This window comes from Falco cherrug, chromosome 8 (genome assembly GCF_023634085.1).
Source record: "Falco cherrug isolate bFalChe1 chromosome 8, bFalChe1.pri, whole genome shotgun sequence".
NCBI lineage: Eukaryota > Metazoa > Chordata > Aves > Falconiformes > Falconidae > Falco > Falco cherrug.
Window position 1 is genome coordinate 61912934 of NC_073704.1, and position 13778 is coordinate 61926711.

A 13778-nucleotide genomic window follows, 5' to 3' on the forward strand; every position below is an offset into this window, starting at 1 on the left:
GCCATTATAGCCACCAGAGTAAGACCTTCACCCTCAGTAACTTCAGTCTGAAATGAAGGTGACCTGCAGCCAAGAAGAAGTCTCAAGGGAATTGGAAGGCCATCTCAGAGGATCCATGCTTGTTCAGGAGTCATCAGTAGCCCATGAAGACACCATGGCCTTTCCCATTCATACTCACCTGCTGATATGCACAGCTCAGTGGAAGGGGGTTGTAACAGGAGAAAAAGCTACAAAAGTAGAAAATTGCAAAATTAAGTTTTCATGCATAAAGGTTGACCAGGGAGGCTAAATGATTGCACAGCACGATTCCTGGTGCTCAGGACTAAAAAAAACCCAACCACATCAAAATAACCACAAAGCAAGCATCTTTTATGAATGTGCAAAATGTTATGGAAAAACACCTTGATTTAAAAAAACGAAAACAAAGACACAGAAGTCTTCTAGGTGGGATCTTTGTAGAGACTTACAAGTATGATGGTTTCTCAGTCTCTCCACAGGTGACCCCATGGGCTCTGTGGCGTGGGGCTCCGAAGGGATGGGGAGTGATGGGGCACAGAGCTGCGCGGGATGGCTTGACCCTGCCACCCTGGGTGCTTCAGCCACGCTGCAAAATAGATGCAGTGACTGTCTGAAGGGAAAAGCATGGCTGGTAGGTGAATACTGCAGCCCCTGTTTGAATTTCCTGAATGTCAGGCACAGTTAACGTTAGGGAGACAGAGGGAGAGCTGAAGTATTGGCCCCAATTCAACAAAGCACTTAAGCACGAGCTTAACTCTAAGTACGTACTTAAGTCCCTCCTTATATAGCAGAACATATGTTAACGCCTTGCTGAAGCCTGTGTTAAGTGCATGCTTAAAGTTGAGCGTCGCCTAAGAGCTTGAATCAGGGCTGTTGTTTACTTCTAGAAACTGATGTCTCCTGGAATATCCACATTTCTGGTTGCAAACCTGATGCATCTGTTTTCTCTTCACATTATTAATAGAGTCATTCTTTAAAAAAACCCATGGCAACAGGATCCTCAAAAATCTGCAATCGCTGCATTCAGGGGAGCCAGTGGCCAAGTCCTGAGCATTGCCATATAGATTCCCCGTGCTTTCTGGTACTTCAATTTTATTCTAGGGAGTTTAAGGGGAAGCAACAGTGTTACAAAACAATGTGGAATCACAAAAAATACAAATAATATGAATTCAGCTCAATTAGAAAAAAATGTGTTACCAGGATTAGGAAATCTTGAACCATCAGAGACTGCTGGAATAAAAACTTGTAAATGACAAATTATTAATGTAAATGTGTGTTAAATTAGTATATATAAATGTAAATAACATAAATATAAAATTGTTCCTACAAATAGAATAGCTTTGTCAGGAAATCTTGAACTATGGAAGATTCTTGGAACATGGCTTAACTCCACCATTAGGCAGCAGGAAGGACATCTTAGGAAAATTAAGATAATTCACAATTTGGGTTCTTTTCAAAGATACATCCTCCCAAGGGGATCAGCCTCCATAGAAATTATGCTCCTTGTTAAAAATCACTGTGGTGTGTCTGGGAAAGCGCTATTGGGATGCTCTCAGGGGCTACCAGGACTGGTGAGGCACAGAACAACATTTTGCGCCTCTGCTTATCTTTTGAATTTATTTTTGCCTGTTTGTTGGGCATCTCTTCTGTGCCTTGCTGCCCTTCGGAAATAAGGCTGCTCACTCCATCGCTCCGAGTGAATACCAGCATCCCTGTGGAGGTCCCAGAGTGGATGTGGGGACCTGCCGAGTCCCCGCAGTGTCCCAGGAGTGGCAGGCGGCCATCCCCGACGTGGTTTCGCTGCCTGGGGCTCGGATTTGCCACCAGCCCTCCTGGCCCTGCCGGGCGGTTTCCCAGCGATGCTGGAGACTTAGACCACAATAGAAGGAAATCACTAAAGCTGAATTGCTCCAAGTAAGTCCTCAGCAGGGTTTGACTGGTAAACATTTAACAAGGAGAACTCCCTATCCTCTCCTGGTACGTATTAAACTAATACATTTATTTTAACAAGGGAAACGGTTTCCCCAAGCTCCTGCTCAATTTGAGCCCTTGACTTCTACAAAAGCCTCAGTAAGGTAGGCTTCCTGGGGCTCGGTAATTCACTGGGACTAAACGAGAGATGGCTCTGAGCCATGAACTTGGAGTCTGGAGGCGACAGGACCTCCCCAAGGTTGGGGAGAGCTTGGCACTGGGGTTTCCATTCCCACCTGTCTCCAGACAGGTCTGATAGCCACCTCAGGACATCCCTGCTGCCACCAGGTTCTGACCACTCCAGCCATCCCGTGGAGCCAGGTTGACCACAACCCATCATGGTTTCCATGTGCTGGAAGCGGTTCCCACGCCAGGTCCTCCGCTCAGAGGCTTTGCGAAGCTCTGGCTCCATCAGTGCCCATCCCGCGCTGCCTTGGGCTCCCAGCCCTGCCTGCTGCCTCGCTCCCTGCGCTCAGGTGGAGCTGGGTGTCACGGGCAAGGACAAGATGCTGGGAGAGTGAATAGCTCCCATCCCTTCTCCCCAGGCTGGTGGTGCTGAGGTTTCATCCCGCCTTGGCTCTGCTCTTTGCTCTGTTGCATAGACCAGAGGGGGACTGGCGAACCCCCGAGAACAAAAGCGCTTTCATGACAGAAGATCCTCCGAGATGCCCAAAGCCAGCTGTCCTCAGGAAACCCTGCTGAGCCATCTCTTGATGCTTCCTGACCTAAACAGGACACACTCCTGTCTGTAGCCCCATACCGGAGGTTCAGCGCTCCCCAGGAGCCGGGGATCAGTCCCACCGCCAGGGCTGGCTGCGTTCCCCTGCGCTTTGAGCAGGATGGTGGCTGCCAGGCGAACGCCGCCTCTGCAAGGCATGCCCCGAACTGCTCCTGGGACACATCACCGGTGTCAGGGCTCCCCCACAGGTACCCACAAACTGCATGGCTGCTTTCCCTGCAACAGCGGGGGCCCAGAGATGGTCCCATCCCCTGCGGGCAGCGGGGCTGCTGGTGCTGCCTGCCTGCCATCCCAGCACGGAGAGGCTGGTGCTGCCTTTGCAGGCAGAAGCTGAGGCTGCTAGAGTCTCTCTAGCTCCCTCACAAATGTTTTTTAGACTTGCCCTCAAGGAAATAAAAAACTCTGAAAGCAACTCCCAGATTTGTAATCTTTGCTCTGAGCCATCCCATGACTCCGGTACTTCCACTCTGACTAACGAGCAAGAGGGCAGGTTTGAACAACTGTGGCTGCCTCTGCCAAGGCAATTATGAGCCCTGGCATCACGACCCAAAAGTCTCTGGGAAACTTTCCCTGCTCAGCTTTCCCTGGTTGCAGTGTGCACGAGCCGCTGAGGGTGATGTGTGGCATTCCCAGGAGAGGCGCAGGCGCTTGTGGGTGGAAATGGCAGATGCAAGACCTTGCTGTGTTGGGAAGAGCTCCCTGGTACCATAAACCACCTTCGGCTTCACAGTCCGCAGAGCAGAGATTGCCTTGGCGTTTCCCTTGGTGCCTCACAGTTAGGTAGTGCTGGGAGATCCTTTCAGGTGATGCCACGAACATGGAAACATCCAGAAAAAAACTGCTTTGGCCTGAGCATCTGACATTTTTTCTCCTGTCACCATGTTTACCTTTTGTCACTACCAAAACCTGAGCTGTGAAGTGTCTCGCCAAGTATTTGTTCCCCAGATATTCCCGCCTGCTTTCAGTTCTTCACGATGTTTAATAAACCTCCTTCTTGGAAAGGATTGAGAAGAAACAAGGAACATTTGCAGATGTTTTCCTCACCCTCAGAAGCAAGCAGAAAGCCCATCCCCATCCCTATCCCCACCTGTCCCAGCCCACTCCAAGCAGTAAGGTCTCTCCCACCGCCAGCAATATCAGCAGGAAAATCCTTTCCAGTCTGTTTTTCTGGGATTGTGATTCCAGCAAATCTTCCAGCAGCTTGGCAGTACAGTAAATAAGAAACAGATTCCCAAACATTTTGTTTTACTATTTTCTTCTTTGTAGCATCTGAGCGCAGAGGCTGAGGACCTGACTCCCAAAGGTCCCCGTGCAGATTGCCCATCCGCACCCACAGGCAGTAACCCCATGGCAAGGCAGGCACCAGGCATGGGCATCGCCTCCAGGAGAGAAGAGTGTGCCACGTGGACCGGCGGCTAATCAGGCCAACAGAACTGCACAGGCATCTGTTCAGAGTGCCCAATTCCAGTGCAAAATGGAAAAGCAGATAGAAAACAAGGCCCCTGGGTACGTGCTGTGCAAGGGTGGTATGCATTCAAACAGTCATTGCAATCGCTTGCACATTTCTGCAGCCAGCTTCTGGGCTGGTTTGAGGTCTTGTGTTGCTTCCTATCACGGCTGTTCCCAGTTGTATTTTTCCCATGTGCTGTCTCCTACCTGGGAGCACTGTCACGTCTCAGAATGCTGGGACCCATCCTCTTTCCCACGCCAGCACCAGTCCAGAATACATTAATCAATTGGAATTAGCTTTGGTGCACAGGCATGCAAAAGAAGCATGAACTGAAGGATTCAAGTAATTAGCCCTATTACAACAGAAAGCCCATTTACAGGCCTTTTCTTAATTTTCTAACTGGACTTTCCACTCCTTGAATTCACGGCAGTTCCCTCTGAGTTCAGAGCCCCCCCTGCGCCACTCTTTGCTGCTGGGACAGGTGGTGGGGTTGGCTCTGCATTTCATGGCTTTTATGTATCAGAGCGTGATGCTACCTATGAGTCTCTTATCAAACACAGCATCCATCTGAAGATTACCTCTAGAGCAGGACGAGGCTGGACTCCACCCAACAGCAAATTTTTGGAACAAATTTTGAGCCTTTTTCAAGGAAAACCCCTCTGGGATGGGGTCATCTCGCAGAATAAATGCTGCTCTCCCTGCCTAATCCACACAGATGACAACTAAGCACATGAAGCGTTCCTCAGCCCATGTGTTACTCACAGACCTCTCATCCAATGCCTTCTCCCAACACAGTCAAAAAGCGTACTGTAACGCAATGATTGCAGAGGGAAGCCTCTTCTCTGTCCATGTCTCACTGTCATATATCTACATTATTCAGCCACGGAGAAATCTATGTCACAACACCTCAAGGGAGTCCTTCAGAAAAGACCGGTCTCTTGTCTGTATGCAAAAGCCTCCAAACTTCTTTATCCTCATAAATTAATTTTTCTCTTTTAAATACATTTCACACATTGCAGATTGGTTTTTAGAACACATCAGAGTCAGTTAATGAGGTCAGATTAGTCCTACACTTGTTTCAGCTAGAGCCAGAGTGGCACTAATAACAGTGATGCAGCCTCTAACACCAACATGCCTAAAGCGCCCCTGTAATCTGTTGTGCAAGGTTGACTTGCAAAGTAGGCGGATAAATTGTGTGCTTTTGCATTTTGTAATATTGGCACTCGGACGACTACCATGGTGCATGGTAATCCCCAGGGATCAGAGGAGAGCTTCAAAGCAGAGCCTAGATGCTGCAGGAACTGATGCTGGCATGGACTTAGTTCCCAGCTATCATTTGCTCTACTATTTTCTTTGCTACTACAGCCATTGCTTCAAACTCAGTTGGCATAGCAGGGTGAAAGTGGATCAGAGGCGGTCAGCGTCATGGCTATAGGGGACGATCTCTCCTCTCTGCGCACTGGGAGGGAGGATCTGGAGCCTGCCACCCTCCAAACCAGGCTCCTGGGTGCTTCCCAAGCTGTTATCCTTCCTGCAGGCACTGCCATCCCGGTAGAGCCCCACAGCAGCGGCACAGCTGTGTGCGTGGAAGTGCCGCAGTATGGTGGGCGCAGGCTGGAAAGCAAAAACCAGCATGGGCAGCTCCAGAGAGCAGGTCAACAGGTGTCCGAACACCAGCCACGGGCACGTGCATGCAGTGTACGATCATACAGCGATACACGTGGACAAGGAAGTTATGGCAGGCAGGAGTTTATACTAAATAGACCAAGTCCTATTGGGTTATAAGACAAAATCAACCTGGTTAGTAACTTAGGAAGTAATTAAGAGCAGTTTTATAGGTGCAAGATCCCACTGTGCGATAGACCAGTAAAACCGTGTCTGAGTCTTCTGATGGACTCGTGCAAGGATGTGTGTAACACGCGGGCCAGGCTTGTGCTGCAGGTGTGCCTGTGCCTGCTCATCCCCACTCCTCTGCTGGTCGGAAAGAGACCAGGGCACTTCACAGGGGACCCGAGTCCCCTCTCACATCCACCAGCGTGGTTCTACCTGCTTTGGAGGAGCACAGTCAGATTCACACCATGTCCAAACCAAAAGAGTGAGCCATGTTCCCAAAAAGCTGGACCAAATTTACAAAATGAAGCTCGACAGAGGCTTTGCAGTCTGCTCTGAGAGCAGTGAAGGAGCTGTGCTCCGAGCCCGGGGTCACCCTGCTCCCCTACGAGCCGGCCACCCAGCACCTCCAAGCTGGGCGTTCAGAAACAGGCAGGCAGCAAGAGCCCAGCGTCCCCCAGATCCAGGCTTTGCGTTTTAGTAGTTCAGCATCAGTAGAACAGGCAGGAGGCTGTTTCCAAGATGCCAGAAGGAAACACAACGGTGGGACCCACCAAGCCATTAGGTCCTCCCTGCCCAGCTCCCCCTGCCCAGCCTGTGGGGCCGGTGCTCAGCTGAACCAGCACTGGGGGCTCCAGCGCCAGCTCCTGTTCCCAGACCAAGGCCACATATTTACCACGCCAGTTTAAACCATTAATAATTGTCTCTACATACCCTCACAAGCTTCCAACGCTATGTAAACAGAAGTGAATTAAAATTATTTTTTTTCCATCACTGTTTAAAATGTGCGATGCTTTTCTAAACGGCCCCACAAGCAAAAGGGCGGGGGGACGGGGTGGGGCGGGGGAGTCTGAAATGGTTCCCTGGCCTCCAGCCAGGTCCCAGAGAGTACTTGATATTTCACTTCAAGATGGTCAGAGCAGAGGTTTAAGAGGCTTTGAACACAAACAGCGTTGGGTTAGTTAAGTCCTGCTTTGACCAGCAGTGAGCGTTGGAGATATAAACAGATTTCATTTGAACTGGGCTTAATGTAACTGGGTTTACAGAGTCGCAACTGATTTCGACATACATCAGAAGTGGTGTATATTTAGGGAGGCAGCATGGTCTGACAGCAAGGGTGTGATCCGTGTAGATGCCCAGCACCAGCGCTGACCCCCCGTGCACCCTCGGCAATCCCCACCGCTCCTTTATCTCAGCCTGGAAAGGGCTGACCTACTTCACAGAGCAAACCTGGAATCAATTAATGTCTAGCCTGCATTTAGGAGAGGCAAAACACTATATAAACATTATGTATCATTTAGCTTCTGAGGAAAAGCCATCGCCTGACAAAAGGGGCCTCTCCTTTTTATTTTACAGAGTCCGGTTTACACTGCTGCAGCCCTCTTGACTTTTTTGGCCTGGTCCTAATTTACACCAGCCCAAAGTGCAGGAGAAGCCAGTTCACAAAGTACACGATTTTCCCTCATTAATAGGTGGGGGTGCCTTTGCTGAGAACTCCCATTTCATGTTTGGCTGCTCTGTGAGTCTCCCCATCACGCTGCCTCCTGGACACCAGAAAGGCTGCTGGCATCTCCCCAAACCAAAGACACTGGCCAGAAGGCTGCTTCACGCTGCCCACCTGGGCCAAAGGGGTTGTGCAACGTCCCAACACGTTCTGAGTGTTTCTCGAAGGGTTCCAGCAGTTCTTGGTCAAGGTCATTAAGAAAAAAACTTCATTGGGAGATAAGGTGAAGCTGAAGGTGGGAATCATGGAACCACAGAACGGTTTGGGCTGGAAGGGACCTTAAAGACCACCCAGTCCCACCCCCTGCCACGGGCAGGGACACCGGCCACCAGCCCAGGCTGCCCCCAGCCCCGTCCAGCCTGGCCTCGGGCACTGCCAGGGATGGGGCACCCACAGCTGCTCTGGGCAGCCCGTGCCAGCGCCTCGCCGCCCTCACGGGGAAGGATTTCGTCCTAATATCTAATCTAAATCTCCCCTCTTTTAGTTTAAAACCATCCCCCTTGTCCTACTGCCACAGGGAAATGCACAGAGGTGTCCAAGGATGGGTGCCCCATGGAAAGCCAAAGCACGGGCTTTTGTGGGAAAAGACAAACCCCAAATCCTCCTGGCAAGAGCCATCCCAGGGCAGAGCCCTGCCCCACGGCAAGGAAGCAGAGGTGGGAAGCTGCTCCTCAGACAACATCTCCAGCACCCCCAGGTGCTGCCTGCCTCCCTGCATGCCTCCTGCCTCCCTGCATGCTATTTTACATATTTTACAGGCTGCTCTGCCCATGTGCCGTACATCTCCGGGTGCCATTACTGCAGCCTGTCTGCTCCTGGTCCCAGCACTAAGGCTTTTTGCACCCAAAGTGCCGCCCATGGCGCACATCTCACCACAGCCCTCTGCAGCTCCTGGGTTGGTATCCACATCTTCAGCACCAAAACAAGAGGCAGAGAGACTTCTTCCAAAGCAGCGATGTTTCTAGCCATCAAGCAAGGCCACTGTATTTTAAGGAAGCTGAAACACCTGAGAGTGCTTTGCCATTCCCAGCTGGAAAACGGAAATCAGGTTAGAGAGTTAAAGTCTCCACCTGTTTGGTTGCTACCTATGATTTCTGCCCTCTGCATTCATCCTAGATTACTCATCAATGCATCTGTTGCACTTTCCTGCCATTAGAATTTTATTTTCAGTTTAAAAATATCTCCAGACCATTTATGACCAGTGTCCTTTCATGTTGGTCGCTGCCTTGCAGTCTCCAGCCCTTGCACACCATTTTTTCAGGCTGTCTGAGCCCCTCCTATGAACGCAGGGAGGTTTAGGGTTGTTTTTCACACTACACAAAGGTTTTATCTTACCATTAAAATAATGAAAACCAGGATTACCCACAGTCCACACGCTGAGCTGGGGATGCCTGGCAGGGTGCTGCTGTAGGTGCAGTGCTGCTGGTGAGAGCCAGCCCTGCATTTTCGGGGACCCTCTGCACCCACTGCTGAGGGGAAGGGGATGCCAGCAGTCCTGGCTGATGGGCCATGTGACCCTCGTCACTCAGCTGAACACAAATACTGCAGGAATTGCCCCTGTTCAGTGACACCTGTTGCGGTGTGGCCCAAATACAGCTAGTGATGCTGGTATCTCAGTCATACCCTTTGCAGAGGGATTTGCTAAATCAAATAAGCAAAGGTCCTTTAACCTTGGCATTATTAGCTTTGAAGCCTGCAAAAAACATTTCTGGGGTTGGTGTTTGCTTCCTCGAGTTTGACTCTGTCCTTGAAGTGAGCACAGCAGCAAACCTGCACTTTGGATAAAATTCCAAACGATGCTTTCCCTGTCACCTGCAGGTGACACATGGACATACCTGGGCACAGAGCTGGCTTACCCCTAGCAAAACAAAAAAAGCTGGAAAAAAACGTTTAAATAATGAATTAGCAAGGACATCCACCAGAGGTTGTGCATGCAAAGATATGCACGCAGTACTTCTGGAAAGGTGAACAGTGTGGACACGGCTGGGGGAAGGTCGGATACCCCATGCCCCGGCTCACCGGACCGTATCCCATGCAATCAGGGCAAGGCAGGTTTTCATCTCATCTCTGCGCCAACATGGTCACATCATGTGTTAGAGCACCACATGTGTTTCCATCATGTTGGGGAAGTTTTAGGAAGTATCCCTCATAAAACACAGAATTATTACAAATGAGAACATGAGAAACAAATTGAGCAGGAGCTCGTGTCGCTGTTTCTCCCGAACCCTTTTACGAGGAGCTCCCATTAGCAGGTCTCAGCCTCCTCGTGCCAGGCGGCTCGGGCGAAGGCTCTGGGGCTCAAACCCATTGCAGACAGCAGCGGGGGGCTGGTATCAGGAAGGCGAGTTCTGGAGAACCATGGAGATGATCTCTCTGGCATCGGCTAGAGGCAGGCAGGGCCCCAACAGTGACAGAGAGCTCTGCAAGACCAACCCACCACTCCCCATAGGGACGTGTCAATAATTTTGCTTAGATGCTGCTTGTGCCTGGCTCTAGTTTATTTTACTGCTGGAAGCCATAGCATAGTAGTGAAAAGGGTATTTCCTAGATGTTCCTCCAGTAATGCTGCACGCCCACCGATAGTGCAGAATCACAAGGAATGGTCATATAAACACTGTCAAGGCTGAGAAAAACACAGCACCTGATGTTATACCAGCAGTGCCATCAAAGGCAAAACATGTGGCAGCCTCATGTCCATGTCATCAAAGGCTTGGGCCTGCCTGCTTGCCACAGGAGCCGAGGAGCAGCCATGAGCCCCCAGCATCCCCGCCATGAGGCACCCGCTCCTCTCCCCATGTCATCCAGCCTGGAGAGAGCCGAACCCCCAAGCCCAGCACCCCTCACCCACTTCCCTCCCTTCCACCATCCCCAGCGCTCATTTCTCGGCTCCTGCCACAGCGTGCCAACGGGGACCGTGCCAGGGGCAACGTGGAGCCGTGCAGCCGGACATGCTCTGCTAATCCCCGTTGTCTGCACAACCTGGATGGGGTCAGGGTGGCTCGTTCCTCATCATCCCAGGCAGATCAGCCACCACCGTCAGGGCCACCCTGCCCGGGCGCTCGGTACCGGTACACCCCGTGCTGTGCGGAGGAGCGGCTGCTGCTCCCCAGGTCTCCTCTTTCCTTCTCTGATTACCCAAAGCCATGTGGGTGTGTTTGCGTTACAGCTGCCAGATGAACCCAAACAGGATATTCCAAGATGCTAATCAGCATCGGAGCACAGAAATGAGCTGCTTCGTTCAGAGCTATCGCGATCCATTTCTGTGGCATGGGTCGGTTCTCTCTGACGCTGAGCAGCCCCTTCGCTGTGCCGAGGCTGCTTGATCTTTGAGAAAGGGAGCTGGCAGGGAGAGCACTGGAGGCCTGGGCTCTAATCCCAGCTTTGCCACAAGGTTTCCAGGAAAAGGACCCAGGCTGTGATCCCTTCCCAGCCCCCGGTTGCTCCAGCTCTCAACGGTGACGTGCCTCCCTCCACCACCAGCTGCCTGTAGCACGGGGCCAGAACCGGCGGCTGCGCTTCCACCCGCCCAGTGAACAGAAAGTAGGGCAGATATTTTCTGAATTATTTTTAATCACAAATGTTTCCGGCTTATTGTAACGAAGGTTTGAAGAGGAGGTTGTAGGCAGAGCTCTGACGGCCACCAAGGATCATGTTCCACCTAAAGAGCTTTTAACTTTCCATCTTCTCATGATCTGGCAAAGATTTTTCTTTCATGACTTCCACAATCTCAATATGCTAGTATGTTCGTAATAGCGATGTTGCAACCTGCAGTGAGAGAAAAACATGGTAAAAAGATCCCCAAATACTGTGCAAAAATGGGAAACACCATGGCTAAGGCATACGGAGAATTGCACCCTCCAGGAGCACCCCTCCACTCACCCGGTGCAGCAAGGTGCAATGGGAAGATCCCAAGTATTCTGCGTGACCTTGAGCCCCCTACCTCTGCAGATTTTAATATCCTTGTAAATATTTTTCTCCCAAAAGATTGGAGGAGAATGGCAGAAGTGCAACTCAGGACGGGCTCCGCAGTGTGTCATGTGCCCAGTAAAACATTTTCAGAAGCACTTGTACAGGGGGAAAATAATACAGGGATTCCTGACAGTAACTGCAGTCACCTGGAGAATAGGGCAAACAGGGATTTTTGATATCCAAGGAATTTTTTCTAGACTCCAGGCCAGACCGCGGGTGTTTTAAACAATGGGTACCAAGCTGTGATCATAGGCTTGTATCACATTAAGGTTAACCCAAGACATGTAAAACTCAGCAGTCTCCATCTGGGGGATTTGTGGGAGGTTTTTCTGGTAACATGGTTTAGACTCACTGCCTGGGGTTAGTTGTTCCCCACAGAAGATCCAGAGAACTTCATTGCAGAGGCAAAGCACAGGTCAGCCTGGACTACTGCTGTAAGAAGAAGGTAAGTCCTCCTCACCTCCCAGATTTGGGTGCAAACACAGCCTCCAACTGCCCCCATGAACCTAGGATGGGCTCTCGCCTGCCTCCCAGGTATGCTGAGGGGTGGGACACGGGAGCCAGACCAGGGGGATGGGGCCTTGCTTGGGGCTGGGCACCCAGGGCTCTGCCAGCAGCAGGATGTGCCAGGGCTGGGGCACAATGGGCAACAGTGAAGAACAGTGAATTTTCCATCAGGAAACTGAGCGCATGTGATGGATCCCACACTGACACGGCATGGTGCTGGGATATGGCATTATCCCTCCTGATAGGGATGAAACCAATTCCTAGCATGTGCCATGAGTTGGTACCTTCCTAAACTCTCAGCACTGCTCCTGCTGAGACCAGTAGCATTTTCCCAAGGGAGAACAGCTCAAAATATCCATTCATCCCAAGAAAAGGGCATCTGTTCTTGTACCTTGGAGTCTCTCTTGTCGTCACCTGCTCCTTCATTACTGACCTGTTCTGTGTGTCAACCTGGAGGTCCAGAAACAGCAAATAATGATCAAGAAATGGGATGGTGAAACAAAAGCCATATAATGATTCATAATGATGATACTGGTGTGTCACAGTCTTGTTGATATCCAGCAGCTCACTGAAATCTTCACCTTAAGTGATTTTGTGCTGTGAAAAAGAACAAGCCCAGGAGGAAAACACTGTTAGCATGAAGGTGACACTTGGGACTGTCACCCTGAAGACCCCTCCATGGGCTGCACACCAGCTTCAGGCTGGAAAGAAGGTTGTGACCCCCATCCCCAATGCACTTTTGGAGCAGCCAGATATGCCAGGCAGCGCAGGAGTCCCCAGGCACTGGCAGGATGGGGATGCCTGTCCCAAGGGAGGCAGCCTGGGGTCCCCCAGCACCAACCCAGGCAGGCAGGTTCTGCAGCTCTTCAGGGACCCCCACCCCTGCCCTTGGGTGGCACCCAAACTGGTCACAGTCTAGTATTTGAACCAGTGATTTTCTGGCCCAATGGCAAAACCACTCTCAACCGAGCCATCCTGAACTGATTATTTAAAAATTACATTTGCTAAAAGCAAGAATGAGCAGAAGAGTTGGGGGACTCAGGGAGTCACGTTGCTCTAATCATTTACATTTCAGTGACAGCTTTACTGCATTTATTTCAAGTCAGCTTTGCAAAAGCCCTTTATCAAGCGGTGCACAGCTCTCCTACAGGCGCTGCAGCATGTGTTTCAAGCCCATAGTAGCATTTTGGATATGTTGCATCAACGGGCTGCAAGAACGCGGGAAGGAGAAGGACCTCCCTCGAGCGCTCACAGCAAGTGAGTCCAAGCCATTTCTGGACAGGGCTCTTGGCTTGACATGACCTAAAAGGATTTCTTTTTAAACTCCTCTTTGAAGTTAAACAAACTCAGACAAAACACATTGAAACCAATTAAGAGTTTTTCTCCACCTTTGTAGTATTTTAACGGCTATGTGCCATCATAATACTTTCAGTTGCACGTGTGATGAGCCTGTCGAAAACGTATGTAGGATCTACAGCCTGGATTATTATAAAAATGGGCAAGGAAAGAAAAGGAAATTTTTCCTCCACTGAAAGCAGCTCATCCGTGTCTTGCCTTGTTAAACAACATCTGACATTTGCAGACAGTGCTATCCACCCACGGCTGACCACAGCCCACCTGCCTGAGCCTGACTGGGTTGCTCATGTTCTTTCCTTGCTTTTTCAGGAGCTTTTTGCTTCTTGGCCCAAACAGCAGCTGCCGTCGCTGCTTCGCAGTCCTGTCCGTATGTCTGAGTCAAGTTCTGCCAGTGCCAAACCGCAGGGATGCGAGTGAGTCCCCGAGCACCGCTC